Source organism: Jaculus jaculus, chromosome 7 (assembly GCF_020740685.1).
Source record: "Jaculus jaculus isolate mJacJac1 chromosome 7, mJacJac1.mat.Y.cur, whole genome shotgun sequence".
Classification (NCBI taxonomy): domain Eukaryota; kingdom Metazoa; phylum Chordata; class Mammalia; order Rodentia; family Dipodidae; genus Jaculus; species Jaculus jaculus.
This window is the reverse complement of record NC_059108.1, coordinates 33,607,147-33,622,703: the sequence shown is the minus strand read 5'-3', so window position 1 is coordinate 33,622,703 and position 15,557 is coordinate 33,607,147. Positions and strand designations below refer to the sequence as shown.

Here is a 15,557-nt window from a genome sequence, read left to right as displayed (position 1 = left end):
ACTGAACTGTCTCCCCAGCCCACTGTTCTATTTGTAAAGCACCCCCTGACTGGAGTCCATTAAATACAAATGCTTACGGACAACACAACACACGTTGGCAATTCCTTGTTGTGAAGCTGTGTGTCTCTTGCCCTGCTTCCGTCATGGAGCACCACAAAAGACCTTGTTATCAAAATTTATATAAATGCCATTAAGACCAATTATGCTGATTGCTAGAAGTTATAAAGTACCTTCTGTTCTTAACATTTTACATTTAAAAATGTAAATTTGATTTAATTCTCAAAATAGTCTTCTAAGCTAGATAATAGAGTATGGAAAAGACAGGAAAGTGAGATAAGTCTGTGGAACAGTGAACCGCCCAAAGCAGGCTTCCTTCTCCATCCCCACCTCTTTAGTACACTCAATCAGCAGTGCTTCGCAGAAAAACAAAACGGACACGAGGTCAATGAACAGTGCTTAGAGAGAGGGAGCCAAAAACAAACAATAATTAAAATGGAACTTTGCATGGGAAAGTATGCTGCAGTTGAGGTCTTTAAGGGTCCTCCAAAGGCTTTATGTGAGGGCTTGGTCCCAGCTCGGTGCTGCTGAGGGTGATGGAAACCTTCAGAAGCCAGGGCCTAGCAGGAGTTCTCCAGGTGACAGGGACACACGTCCTCAAAGGGCATTTCCTCCCTTGCCTTCTCCTCTGAGCCACGAGGGGAGCAGATTTTCTTCATTGTGTGTTTCTCTCCTGCCACCCAGCCCCTCCATGAAACGGCTATCTGACCCCAGTCTGAAACTTCCAAAACCATCAGCCAAAATAAACTTTTTTTTTTTTTTTTCCCATGGTAAGTTGTTATAAGGTACTTTCATAAGGTGGTCATTATAGCACTGTGAACTAACACAGAGCACATATAATTGACAGAAAATGGCCTGGACTTCACTAAAGGAAATATGGATTTTTACTACTTAGAAGTTCAAGGAGGTACACAGGGCTGGGGCCGAGGTCACAGAGGCTGTCACCACAGCCACGTCCATCTGGTGGCTCACGGGGCCACGTGCCATCACCGTTCTCCTTGTGCCTGTTTTCATGTCTCTACTCTGTGTTCCTCCAGGCAGACTTCTTTCTCCAGTTGACTTAAGTGTACCTCACTCAGCAAATGCGAGCCCCTCTATAAAATCCATTTCTTCCCACTGCTTCAGAGTGGATTTCCAGTGCGCGTTATCTTTATATCTTGGTACTACGTGTTTGCTCAGCGAGAATAAAGGGCAGGGAGTTTCTGTAGAGCAGTGCCCAGGGAAGCCTGATCCAATAACAAAACCTTAAGTTCCTTTTAAGGAAGAGAGTATTTAGGGGAATACAGTCTTTTTTCTTTTTTTCATTAAACAAAAGAAGGGGTCATTTAAAAATCAAATCCCATCTTTGCTTAAAACTGTTGCCAGCGTTTACCTTTTCCTCATCTGTTCAGGGCACTGAGAAAGTAAATTGAAATATGCCATCTACCATCACAAGGAAAGTAGAGGAGAAATGCAGTTGGTATGAGCTTTGGTTGCCAGTTCAAAAGTTCTTTCATTCTCTGGTTTGTTTTCCTCGCTGTGAAAAAAAAAAAAAAAAAACTTGTTTAGAAGCCAAATTGGAAAAAGTGCTATGAAATATTTTCCTATATTATCTCAATTTGAAATCAAGTAGGCAGTACTCAGGTATAAAGACCTGATTGTGGAAACTAGAGCATTGTCTCCTGGGACTATTCTAAGTGAATCTGCTTTCCCAGGATGAAACCTCCATTCTGCCCACCCAACATATTTATCAGGAAGACACTTGTTGAAAATACCTGTATTCTTCCTCTTGGACACACTCAGAATAACCCATCATTGTGTCTCTTTTCTCAACATAGATCGGGTAGCAGAATCTACGCTATAATCCCCAAGTTAATGAACAGGGCCTAAGACTGGGTTTCAAGGGACAACCCTTCAAAGGGTGACCAAGTCTTTGCAGCTGCCTGAATTTTCCCTAGTTTTAGCTTTGAAGTTATAGTTTCTGTGTCCTAGAAACTCCCTTAGTTCCCAGCAAACTGTTCTCTGTTCTCTACTTTTAAAAATGTATTAGATATGCAATCTGAGGCAGAAATTAAAAATAAATCATATAGGCCTTATGTTAATACTTAATGATTATTTAGCTTGTCTGAAGGAACATTGCACATTAATTTATAAGGCCAGATTTTACACTGGATTTGGGAGTTGCAAAGACACAATTTTCAAGTGCCCACTAAAATGAGTAAATGTTATATACTCTAATAAAATAACTTTAATGTCACCAATTAAAGAAGCAAGAACTATACATTAAATACACAGAGAAGGAAGTTAAGTTGCAGAAACTGAGCACTTTATAGGCTGAAATATAAAAATACCATGATGGCTTTCTCAGTATCTTTGAGTTCCCTGATTTAGAATCCAAGGTGCATGCCTAACGAGAATTTTGACAGCCTGGTTTTGTTGTTGTTGCTGTTGTTTATAAAGAACATTGTACAAGTGAAGTGGTTCAAGTGTCCTGACTATTTTCTGTCAACCAAGTTTCAAATTGTTTTGTCTAAGACCTCACAGTAAAGAAGAATAGATATATTCTTAATGAGCCACGCTTCATTTCTTCTGGTATGTTTGGCAAACAGAATCCACTTTGATTAGTGAGCAGATTAAGGGTGAGAAGAATAACAGAAAGCTTTCCTGGTCACGGGGACCATCCCTGCCAATGACCATCCTTGTATTTCCTGGTACCTTGGCACTTCGCTTGCAGCCATGAAGCCAAAAGTTTGCTAACAAAAGCATAAAGCAAGGTCTTTCCACTGGTAGCTAAGGACAAAAGTGAACTCTCCACCAATGCCTTGGGTAAAACCGTAAAATAGAAGTAGCCAGATTCCTGAACCATTGTTGGAAAACTGCTAAGCCTAACCACAGCAGCAGACCCTCTTCAAATAATGATGTGAGCAAGACAAACTCTGGTTTACTCAGTGGTGTTGCGTCAAACTTTGGAGGCTCAGAGTTTTGGGTTATTGACCTATAACCTGCTTGTTGACAACTAATGAAAACTAAGTATTGCCATTTAACCCTTCTAGAATTTCCTCTTTGAAGATTCTTTTTCTTTTGCTTTTAATGAGTATATTAAGGATACATTCATGCATTTCAGCAATTGCTTAAATTCTGATATCCACATTTTAGCATATGGACATGTGTTGTTAAACATACAATTAAAGCTATTCACCATAAGTGGCTACACTGCCAACATTAAAGTACATTTACTTTAGAGCCCGAGTCAAATGGTTTGTAACCCTATAATGCACACAAGGAACACCCTCCTGGATTATCCATTCACATTGCTTTTCCACACACAGGTCTTTCCACTTTAATTTCTTTCTAAAACAATATTTATTATTTATTTGCAAACAGAGAGATGGAGAATGGGTGTGGGGCATTCCAGGGTCTCTTGAAACTGCAAATGAACTGCACATACATGTGCCATTTTGTGTGTCTAGCTTTATGTGGGTACTGGAGGATCAAAACTGGGCCATCAGGTTTTGCAAAAAGTGCCTTTCATCACTGAGCCATCTGTCCAGCTCCCTTAACCTTAATTTGTAGGTTACCAGGTTTTGTTAGTCATCTCTCAAGGGCTCATTATGGTTCAAAGAGAAACAGGACTGGTCCAAATAGACTTGAACATGCATACGTACATACATACATTCATACATATATGTATGCATAATTAAATGATGGCACAGAAGTCAATGCACACTATAAGTGCCCTCCAGCAGCAACTTCTTTAGAAAGGTATCATTTCTGTCACTGGCAACACAGGTGAAATTAGGCATTATGTCACTTTCAAGCAATGATTTAAGCAACTGTGTGGACTCATTGTGAGAATGCCTAACAATTCCACTTAACTACAAAAAAAAACTAGAGAGGCCAACACTTCTCTATAACTTTTTCCCTTTCTGATTTCCAGTTAATGATTGACTTTTAATTCCCTGACTTAATCATGAAGGGTCCTTCAGTGAAGTTAACACATATACCCAACATTTTGATCTAAGTTTGTCCATGTGCTCTGCTAAATGATTTACAAGGTATGGCTAAAAACACACTTGGAGGACTGTTTAAGTAGCTTTTCCAGATGACAAGTTTTGTCTCCCATGCCAAAGTCATTTTAATACAGGGGAAAAGGAAGAACTTTTATATTTGTGTTTATTCTTCAACTACCTTTTAAGGCACTGCTATAGTAGAATAGTAACACAAAACTAATAGAAAGTAATAATCATATTGTGATTATAATCCTTCACTCATTCACTACAACATATTAAATGCCAGCAGTGAGTGATAGACATTACTCCTTCAACAGTCCCTATTCAGATCATCAGTTCTGGGATGGTGTTTACCATCTTCATGGCTTCTCCATTGTCATGGTGCCATCTGCCACCATTTCCAAAGTCCATGAGGTCTACTTGGTCCATTTCATCAGTCTCTTCTACTTCCTTCCTCTCACAAAGGAGTTTTGTCCAGAAAAAAAAAAAAAAAGAAAGAAAAACGAAAAGAAAAGTTTATCAGGAAAGAAAAGGCCATTTTCAGGAAAGTAAACTTTGATGACTATGCATCCCTTTTCATATGGCTGATGGTATTTTGGCCTGCCTTCATTGAGTTCACATTTGAAATCTCCATGCTTAACAATCTGACTTAGTGGCGAGGTGATGACTGTGATTTGGTTGTGAAAGAGTAGATATTGGCTTTTAGAAGCCACACAGGGCTTCAACTTGCTGTATATACCTATACACAGAGAGACAGCATGGTCTTCTTGGTCTAACATGGGATAACATCTCCTGGCTCCACTCCATTCTTGGTATCCATCACACTAGAATGTTATCTTTTGGGCGTCATTCATGCCTTTGTCAATATGTACTTCTAAACTGTTTTTCTCAAGATTTCTTCCTTCCATGGCAGCTTTTACATCTATCTTTAGGACTGATCTGTTCCACATGGCCCCGGCAGCCATGCACAGAGACAAGTCCCTGGTGCTTGCTGACATTCCAGGACCTCAGCAGTTGGACCAGAACTCTGCCACTCTTTTCTCACCACCTTGGCTTCACACTGGTCTCAAATCACAAGCTTTTCATTTCTACTTGCACCATTATATAAATCTAAGGTTATTGAGAGCTGATGCACAACATTTTTATGTCTCCTTCTTTCTGCATCCTTCCTCCTCATCCAAAGAACATATCAAAGATGTCTTCAGGGGACCCAGAACCATCACTCCCTCCACTGTCCTGGCTTGTCCATTCTCCTCCTTTGTCATATTATGCCCTTTTCTTGGAATCAGAGAGAAGTTTGTAAGCTGGAGAAATCTATTTAAACTTTCTCCTTCATTTGAATTCTTACCAACGTGGTACTTCAAGGCCACTTTCTGTAAGTCTTTTTTGTTAACCCTTTCTGAGTGGCACTGGGTTTGTTCTTCAAAACAATATAGTAAGTGGATTTTTTTTTTTTAACCATTTTCTAGGACCCAAGAGTGGACAGAGACTGGAGAGGGAACAGGAAGTGTTTCCTAGTAGTATGTAACTTTCAGGGGAAGCCACTGCTCCACTGCCTTTCTCCCAATATCCTGGAAAGTTCTCCTCTTTGAAGCTCCTCAGTCTATATTGCAAAGCGCTAGATGTGTATTCCACAGTTCACCAGCTCAAGAAAGGCCATGCCACCACTTCTGCCTTTAGTGAGACTCTGTTGTATTATTTCTATTTATTCTTTAATGGGAGTCCTGTTTATGCAGCCCAGGCTCTTCTCAAATTTGCAACCTCCTACCTCAATCTCCCAAGTACTGGAATTCAAGACCTTGCCACCATCCTGAGTTCAGCAATGCTCATTGGAAAACTGTGCCCAGAACAGTGTGAATACATTGCCCAGTGTGAAGGGTAAAGACATTGTCTTTATTTTCCTCGTGTTACATGACTACTCTGGGTCCTCATTCATTGTGTCCCCTTCCCTCCCAGCCTCTCTTATAGCTCAGCCTTCTCTATCCATATAGATGATCATGGTGCATTCACATGGATGTGTTCATTACTTATTCAAATGAAGGAGGCTGTAATAAAGCAAAGAAGTAGTATAGCTTTCTCAGATACCTTCCCTTCATGATATCCTGCTTTGGGCTGTTTCATGATAAGTCAGTCCCTGCTGTTGTGAAGCAGAGGTCCACAATGCTGTGTCGTGTGTGTCACTAATTGACTGCTTGACCTGAGCTGAGCTATTCACTACTTTAATACTTGGGGACTTTTAAACCTATGGAATAGAAATAATGATGCCTACTTTATGCTTATTTAATAGATGCAAGCAAGATAGTCCTGACTCTGAAGTAAATAGGTGTTGACTGCAGCCACATAAACAGAGCACAGAAGACAGAAGCATGCACAGTATTTATAAGAGTTGTGTACAGTGCTTTGCTGGCAATTTTGAATGTCTCATTTTCCTGCAGTGAAGTCCAATGTGAAATCACTGACTATGGAGCTGTGGAGCAGTAGTACATCAACATGTGGCATTGTTTCCACCACACAGACACCAAAGCCAAGACATGCCAGCTTTGATATTCCTACCACACAGATGCCAAGATAGAAACACACCAGTGTGTGGTATTCCCACCACACAGACACCAAGGCAGAAACTAGTGACATAGAGAGGATTATTAAGAAACTATGAGTCTTGATTTTCAATAACTCTATATGTGTTACTTTCAGCGTTTAGAAAATTCACTTGTTGAACAATAGTCACTTAAAAAATTGACTAGCAGCTCTCCTCCACTGGTTCAAACTGGTTCCACTATACACTGTGTTTCTCTGCCTAAGGTGTTTAAATTAACTTATAGTGAACTGTACTTGGGTTATCCCAATTTGTGACTCGTGATGTGTGGGGGATAGGCAATGAATTGTGTGACACAGGAGAATGAGAGGACTCCCAACTCTAAGAAGTTTCAGCTTTGACACTTCAGACAAATGGCTGAACTTTCCTATTCCTCAGTTTCTTCATCATTAAAACTGAGGTTAAGGGGCTGAAAATACGATGCAACTCATAAGATATTTACAGATATAAATTAAATTAAAATACTTCATGTCAAAACTGTGATATGTTGCTGAAGACAGCATATAAATTGAACAATGTTAATGCCCTCCTCCTCTCTCCAACCCATTTTGGTTTACACAATGTCTTGAAGAAAAATAAACTAACCAGGAAACCAAGCAATACCTCTTTCATCCTGAGAACCAAATAACCTCACCCAGTTTGTGTCTTTGTGTGTTTTCATGCATTTTTGTTGTCCTGCCAAAATGAGGTCAATAGACTGAGCTAAAAGTGAGGCCCTAGAGGAATATTTCTCCTTCCGCGAAGCAGCAAGCACTTACATTGCAAGCAGAGAAGACGTAGCCTCTAGGAGTTGGGTCTTGACTTTGGGTAGATGTTATGCCTGCATCACATGTTTGCACAAGCATGGAACATCTTGAAAATTCAAACATCCAAAGAGAATCCAGGACCCAATTTGAAGACGCCTTTGACAAAGCCATTCCTGGCCTTGCCAATTTCAAACATGAGATGAATAGTTTATGTAAAAATCCTAAGTAAAGGAAACATAACGGGCCTTTATTCGCTATGTAAAAAAAAATCACAATCAATTTAATGTTTCATTTCAAAAGCCTACTTTAAATTTAGCCATTAAAAGTAGAACTAAATCATGGGGGTCATGCACTGACAGCCACTGTAACAGCTGCTCAAATACTATTCAGAACTTCTATTTAAAGAAAACCTCATATGGGTCAATTTTAACCTTAGCCACAGGAATGTGTTTGAAGAATTAAATTTTCTTCACAGATGACAATTTTACTTTTATGTTTTGCATAACCAACCAAATAACATCAGCAAGTCCCATCACCAGGCTGCCCGGAAGCATGCTGCAGCCCACTCTGTTCTGCTCAAGGAAGTTCTGCTCAAGGCCAATACCTAACAAGAGCTCCAACTTTAATGAATAACAAAAACATCATCAGTGCCACAAGGGAGGCTGTGGGTGGCGTGGCCACATCGCACACTTCAGGGGGAAAGTAGACCTGAGGCCACCGTGTACACAGGGCATACAACATGGCAACACCGAGCACCACGCGGCTATTGTGGGGATGGGGATATGATTCAATGATAGAGAGCTTTCCAAGCACACAAGACCTTGGGGTTTGATCCTCAGCGCTAAAAAAAATTATGAAAAGCAAAGAATGGCAGAAGAGGAAAATTTAAATTTTATTTATTTATTTATTTGAGAGTGACAGACACAGAGAGAAAGACAGATAGAGGGAGAGAGAGAGAATGGGCGCTCCAGGGCTTCCAGCCTCTGCAGACGAACTCCAGACGCGTGCGCCCCCTTGTGCATCTGGCTAACGTGGGACCTGGGGAACCGAGCCTCGAACCGGGGTCCTTAGGCTTCACAGGCAAGCACTTAACCGCTAAGCCATCTCTCCAGCCCAGAAGAGGAAAATTTAAAGGGAAGAAAGGGGAAGAAAAGAAGTTTTGTTTTTAAATATTTCAGCCATTTATTTATTTCAGAACAGGAGAGAGGAGAGAAAGAGCCAGACAGATAGAGAGAATGGACTCCAGGATCTCCAGTCACTGCAATAACTCCAGATGCATGTGTCACCTTGTGCATCTGATGTAGGTACTGGGGAATTGAACCTGGGTCCATAGGCTTTGCAGGCAAGCACCTTAACCAAAAACCAATCTCTCCAGCCCAAGAAGCTATTCTTAAATTGAGTTGTGTGTAAGTACTAAGTATATCCAGACTTTAAAGACTTCATATTAACAAAACTTTGGCTTAAAAACCTGTACATCTGTTCTTTTTGTTGCTAATAGTATGATGCTACCATCAGAATATGGACTACAGAACAAAAAAGGAGGATTTGGGCTTACATATCCGGACATCTAAGATTGAGAGGTGGTTTTCTTAGTGTCAAACGCAAAGGTGGTGAGTGGCATGACATGGAAAGAAACACATGCGTTCATGTGTGTGTGTGTGTGTATGCACACGCGCATGTGTGCATGCATGCTCATGTTTCTACTTTCTCCTACAAAGCCACCAGAAATAAATCATGGAGACACCACCCTAACGAATTCCAGTTTCTTCCCAGAGACCCTACCTCTAATCACCATTATAGACAAAGTTTCCACCCTCTTAATACCTCCCAGTTCAGACTGCACTCCAACATAGTTCTCAAAGTCGTAGCCATACTCAAGCTACAGCAACTTCATTAACAATTTTTATTATTAATGCATGTGGATATGATAACATTTTGGATACAATGCACTAAGCAACACATACTACTAAACTTAAGCTCACCTGTTTCTTTTTTTTTTGAAAAAAATTACTCCTAGAAATTATTACATTTGTACACATATTTCTCCTGTACAGTGCAGGTGTAATAAAGTTTTCTTGAATACCATATTGAGTCAAAAAAAATCTGCCAAACAAAGTATTCCTTTTATGATACTAACTGTGATTGATGATGAGGTTAACTGATTATTTCCTTCTGCCTTGTCTTTGAAAGTAACCTTGCATTCCACATGCATATTAAATGACATGCTTATGTTTCTATGTGGAAAGACTCTGATTACTACAAATGGATGATAAGAACAAAATCTCTAAGAATTTTGGAGAAAGACCCAAAGAAAACGGGATCAGAGATATCTGAGAAGCAGGCAGGATGAAAAACAGGGTGAATCCCAAAGCAGGGCTTTGGTGTTCCTCTACCTGCCGTGCGAGCACCTCATTTGATTTTGTGAACAATGCCCCCTCTGGTTTCTTTGACTTCAGTGGCATATAAAAGTGAGGCCAATCCCTATGACCTGATGCCGAAATTACGTGAAGCATAACGAATATCACTGAATTTATCAGCATGGATAGAACTTGGTATGGAGACTAGGATGGGATTCTAAAGGGAGATGGGGTGGGTATCTCAATCAGTTCCCAAAATGACAATACTTTGGGAGGAAATGGCAATTAGATGAAGAGTATTAAGACAGATCTGTGAGAGGAATGCTGGAAACATTAAAGGGGGGAGCCACAGAGGGTTCCTAATGCCAGAGTAAGGAAATGGAATCTGCCTCTGAAGTCAGTGTCCCTTAGCCTCCCCACCTCCACTCCTCACCCCATAAGGCATTTGACAGTCTGCAAATATAATTTTATTTTTCACAATCAGGCAAGGGGCAGCAGTGATTGGTAGCTCAGGGTTAGAGGTCAGGGTGCTGCTAAGTAGACATCTCACACTGCATAGTCCCCAGAACACCTTTCCTGCCAGGATGGACATCACTGTTGAGAAACCTGGCCATGGGTAGAAAGAAGCCACTCCTCATTAATGATTCGGCCAGTGGATTTTTCTTTCTATTCACAACTATGCATGATATCCATGTGCCTTAAGAGATCATAGTGATTTATATTCTGTCTTCCCACTTCCACATTGCATGTGTACAAATATGCCCATTTGAAATAAAAATAGAGCTGGAGAGATGGATCAGTTGTTAAAGCACTTGCCTGCAAAGCCTAACAACCTGGGTTCGGTTCCCCAGTACCCACGTAAAGCCAGATGCACAGGATGGTGCATGCATCTGGAGTTTGTTTGCAGCTAGCTGCTGGAGGCCCTGGCATGCCCATTCTCTTTCTCCTTGCAAATAAATAAGTTAAAATAAAACCAAGCATTATGATGCTAAGAACTTTACATGACTGATATCCTCCAAGTTGTTCCTTTATAAAATTATTCAGCTTTGAAAAGAGCATACTAATTACTGAAATGGACTAACTTGTTCTCATGGTAACTTAAAAATGACTTGAAAATGAACTCACAAAAGTCAGGAATGTGTTCACACATTTATAATTTTGTTTTTGGTTACTCTCTGATTTGAGAAATGTTGAAATAGAAAATGTCCTCGTTGGATTTTCATCTGGATGAAAAATGATAAAAATATTGGAATAATTCTATTCCAATTTTGCAAATTCCAAAAGACATCTATGAAGTGAACTATTGTTTACAAAAATCTTGAAACATAACAGGATTTAAGTAAATATATTTTCCCCTCCTCTTGTTGACTCATCCCAAGAATTTCTAAAACCTCTGGAGGCAGACCTCATTTTGAAGAACTTGTGCTTTTGAAAACTAGATACAATGTATCTTTTTCTTTTAATTTCCAAATTCTCTATTTCCTATTTATTTCATGCTAAAGGCAACATTAGGGCCAAGGATCACATTACGCCTCACCACATGAAGCACTCTGATCAGCATGCGTAGAAGTTATTTGGGCACTAGCTCACAAAGTAAAATGAAGCAATAAGCTTTGGAAGTGTCTCCTAGTGATTTTGCATATCTCTTGGCACAAAATCGTGCCCATATGTTTATGGCTATGACACTGTTTACCTCTAGCCTAGGCCTCATTCCTTAATTCCAGGCTCATATGATTACCTCTCTGGTAAGCAGATCTATTTCAATAGCTACAGTTGATTATATGTAGACAAAGCTGGTCATTTCTATCCCCCTACTATTCTGGTAGCCTCCCACATTCTTATGAATGGAAATTCTATCCTTACTGCTTCTCAGTCCAAAATTTTTCACTCTATTACCTTTAAAAATACCCAGTAATCAACCTTATTCTTGCTACTTCACTTTTATTCTTACCACTTTTCCTGGTCTGAGTGACTTCCATTGCCGTATATCCCCAACTGATGGAACTTTCCGGGCAGGCTGTGGAGGCATGGTCTTGCTGGAGGATATACATACTGGGATCTTGGGATTTTACAGCTAGTCCTACTTGTTATTTTTCCTCGGTTTGCTGACTGTAATGCGACCGTCCAGCCTGCTGTCCACAAAACTGCCCCTGTATTAAATCCTATCTTTCCCTAAAGGGCTTGCCAGATATTTGCTCACAGCAATCAGAAGGTTGCAATCAGAAAGTTGCAAATCACCTTACAATGACTTTCTCTGCTGCCATCACCATGGAATTGGTCTTTTTATCTTTTCTCATCAGAGTCACCAGGACAACCCTTTTAAGACATGTCAGATCAAGTTATTCCAAAGACAGTCCATTTTATTGAAAGCCAAAGTTCTTAAAATACCCTTCAATGACCAGCACAAGAGCCTCAGATATTTGTGTGAAGAGCCAGAGAATAAATATTTTTGGCTTTGTAGATGAGAGAGATTCTGTGCCTTGTCTACTTAACTCAAAGCAGTTAATTAGAAAATGTGAATGATCCTGGTTATGTTCCCGTAAAACTTTATTGACAAAACTATATTTGGCCAGTTGGCCACAGGTCTGAGAATACACCCCTGTCATGTCTTGTTTCTATAGCATTCTCCTGCTTTTATTTTACAACACTTAATATCACCTGGTATATTGTTACTGATATATTGTTACTCATTTATTTTATGAATCTTTCCCTTAGGCTACAAGCTCCATGAAGGTAGACACATCATCTATTTTTCTTTGTGTTGTTCTCTAGTACATTGAACAATGTCTGGCACATAGTAGACCCTCAATAAATGTGTGTTTAATGAGCTAATGAATGAATATGAAGAGGCAGCCTCAAAGGACATCGTTGATGTGCTAGGTGATGGGTCACTGCCCATACAGAGCCCATGTTCCATTTGCATATGCTGCCTTGCACCCATCTCATCACATCAGGAAAACATTCCCCAGCAGACCCTTTAGATTTCTGGTTCATGAAGGTTACTGAATTACTATTACCAAGAAGAATTCCTCTTGTTTTTATAACACTATGTTTCACAACTACTGAGTGTTTGTTATTCAATGTCATCAAGATAACATCTCAGGGCTAGAGAGATGGCTCATCTGTTAAAGAGCTTATCTGCAAATTCTGAGGACCCAGGTTCAATTCCCTATGACCCATGTGAAGCCAGATGCACAGGTGGTACATGCATCTGGAGATCTGGAGTGTTTGCAGTGGCTAGAGACCCTAGCACTCTCTCTCTCTCTCTCTCTCTCTCTCTCTCTCTCTCTCTCTCTCTCTCTCTCTCTGTATTCTTTCTCTGCTTGCAAATGAACAAACTAATTTTTAAAAGATAACAATCCTATAAAGAATCAGGGAGAAAATACCATTTACAGATTGCAAAAAGGAAGACAAAGAGGTTAAACATCTCCCCAAGGATCACAGAATTAGGGAGTACCCACATAGTTAAGCCTAGAACTTGGGCTTTGTGAGCAATCACTGCACCATGATGTACTTTCCCCATACAATGCATTGATTCTCAGCAGTTAATGTTTTATGTTTCACAGTAAAGTGGGGATATATCCAGGTGCAAAAAAATAAGAACTTTGTCCCCTGAAGTACTTGACAAAGTTGTGGAGAGAGCAAGGCAGTTAAATTCATCCATCCCTGAAATAATAACTCTCTGGGCTGTAATAAGAGAATTATTGGTGCTAAATGACAATTTGCTAGTAAGAATGAAGAATTGAGGCAATATTTACTGGGGAAGGTAGTAAAAACTTTAAAAATAATCAAACCTTTAAACAACTATGACCTCTGATTCCTAAGAGGCTTTTCCCCGCTGGGTTTTGGCAAGTTTCTACTCATGGCCTTGAAAATTCTTTTACAAGTTTTGGAATCAGTTGATTTGTTTTCTTAGTGGCAAAAAGGCAGGTAGGGAAATGTCTGAGTTCCTAAGTCTGAGGCCAACATATTCAAAGGAGAGAAGGGATATGTGGAATAAGGCATCTTTGGCATGACATGCTAATTCAGGACGCTCTGCATGTCATGGCTTTGTTTCCTTTAGACATAGAATGAACACAAATCTAACACAATTACTTTGTGTACTTTCCAAAGCAACAGCTGACATGTGTTGCCTCCTAAGACCTGAAATATAATTTATATGGAAAAGTCCTCTTTGGCACCCTCCCTTCTCTTTTTTTTATCTACAACTACACAATCAGAAAAAAATCTTTATAACCAATAGTAACAGTCAAAAACCTTTCACAGTCTCCTACAAAATGAATCCCCAATTGCAAATGGTTCCAGGGATAATTGGATTGAGAAGGGATCCTAATCTGGATCTGGGCTCAGCAGGAATGAAAGAAGTGTGGTCGTTCTAGAGGATGAGAGGCCCAGTGCCACGGGCTGCTCATTCGGACGGACAGTGGGCCTTCTATTCTTCACGCTCCTCACCATGCTCTCTCAGATGACGCTCTCCTGCTGCCTAGCCACACTGCGGTCCTGCTACCTCTGTTCCAGAAGGCTTCCTGTCTTGCTTTTTTTTTTTTTTTTTCAAGGTAGGGTCTCACTCTAGTCCAGGCTGACCTGGAACTCACTATGGAGTCTCAGGGTGGCCTCGAACTCACGGTGATCCTCCTACCTTTGCCTCCCAATTGCTAGGATCAAAGGTGTGTGCCACCACGCCCGGCTTGTCTTGCTCTTTTACTTAAGTGCTCTCTCTCTCCAGTGTCGCAGGGGTCTGCCTGAGTTCAGCCCCCTTCCTAGGCACTCTGCCTCTCCTTCCTTCTACCTTCTATATGCCACTGGGTTTTCATAATTGAAATTAGTTCTTCCTGCTACTTTCTAGTATTTCAGTATTTTACATCTAACCATCTTCTCCTTCTCTCTCTTTCAATTCTGGGTGAATGTTAAATATTTGAATTCACTTCAAATTTTAATATTTATTTACATCTATTTATTAGAGAGAATGAGAGAGGGACATAGTTAGAGTAACAGATAGAGAGAATGGGCCTGCCAGGGCTTCTAGCAACTGCAAATAAACTCTAGACACATGTGCCACTTTGTGCATCTGGCTTACGTGGGTACTGGGGAATTTAATCTAACCACTAAGGCATTTCTCAGCTCTATTTGAATCTTTAACAGCACATTCCACAAAGTGAAAGGCTAAGTATTGTTGGTTCCTAAATGAGTAGCTAACTTTTAGCTTTTTTTAATGCCTTCATATTCTTTATAATCTTGAGCTTGCAGGTACCTATGAAATTGAATCCAAGCTGCTGACAGTTTTGTAAAAAGTATTATTTTTTAAACATAAAGGCTGTCTTTCAGCCTCATTCTGTACTTCTCAGTGTTGTCTCCCATAAACACATGCACATAAACATGTACACATACATATGCATGTATACACACACACACCCTTTACATGAGAAAAGTGCCAATGCCAGATACTCAAGTTCATCCAGTTTTGTTTTATTTCTTCTCTTCCTCTGCCTCTTCCTCCTCCTCCTTTTCTTTCTTCTTCTTCTTTTTTTCTAGGTAGTGGCGCACTCTAGCCCAGGCTGATCTGGAAATCCCTCCCTAGTCCCAGGCTAGCCTGTAACTCCTGTAATCCTCCTACCTCTGTCTCCTGAGTGTTAGGAATAAAAGCATGTGCCACCATGTATGATGCTTTATATATTCTTGACATACCCTAATATTTTTTGCTGGTATACATTGCTTTTTCCTTCCTAAACTCTGTGGGCCACTCTTTCCCTTGCCGTGGAAGATGCTGCTCAGTCACAACTGCTCTCTGAAGTCTCTTTGATCTTTGCTCTTC

The 15,557-nt window shown here is 40.2% G+C and overlaps 1 pseudogene; it reads right to left on the bottom strand.

Moving 5' to 3' along the window:
• Positions 1-1,442: 1,442 nt before the first annotated feature.
• LOC101617133 lies at positions 1,443-5,508 on the bottom strand (annotated as a pseudogene).
• Positions 5,509-15,557: the final 10,049 nt, after the last annotated feature.